Here is a 486-nt window from a genome sequence, read left to right on the forward strand (position 1 = left end):
TATATGGTGTATATTTACAATTTATTCCACTTTTTTCAAATATTATTTTTACCCATCTACTTAAAGACTGTGTCGTTACTGCTTTATGTGGTAATATCAGGGTTATTAACTTTGATGATAACATTTCTAAGGAGATACTGTCGTTGGGATGTAGTGTTTGCAAATGCTCGAGAACTATCTTTGGGTCCCATGTGTCATTATATTTAGGTTTACTTGGCCTTAGATTATGAATTCCTTTCATAAATCTTTTCAGATTCTCGTGTTCTCCAAGTGTGTTTCCTGTAATGAGTGATATAGCCGATCTAGCTGTGTTAATAGAAGTGTATGAACTATTATTATGAAACATGTTTGTTAAAAACTCTATGATCATGTTAACCTTGTTGTTAAATGGAGTTGTCTTCTGTGCACAACAAAAGGATACCCAGTTTTTCCAATGTACTGAATATTGGTTTATGGTAGCTGTACTTAGTGATGAAATCATAATGT

The sequence above is a fragment of the Photinus pyralis genome, unplaced genomic scaffold (assembly GCF_008802855.1).
Source record: "Photinus pyralis isolate 1611_PpyrPB1 unplaced genomic scaffold, Ppyr1.3 Ppyr1.4_LG3b, whole genome shotgun sequence".
Lineage (NCBI taxonomy): Eukaryota > Metazoa > Arthropoda > Insecta > Coleoptera > Lampyridae > Photinus > Photinus pyralis.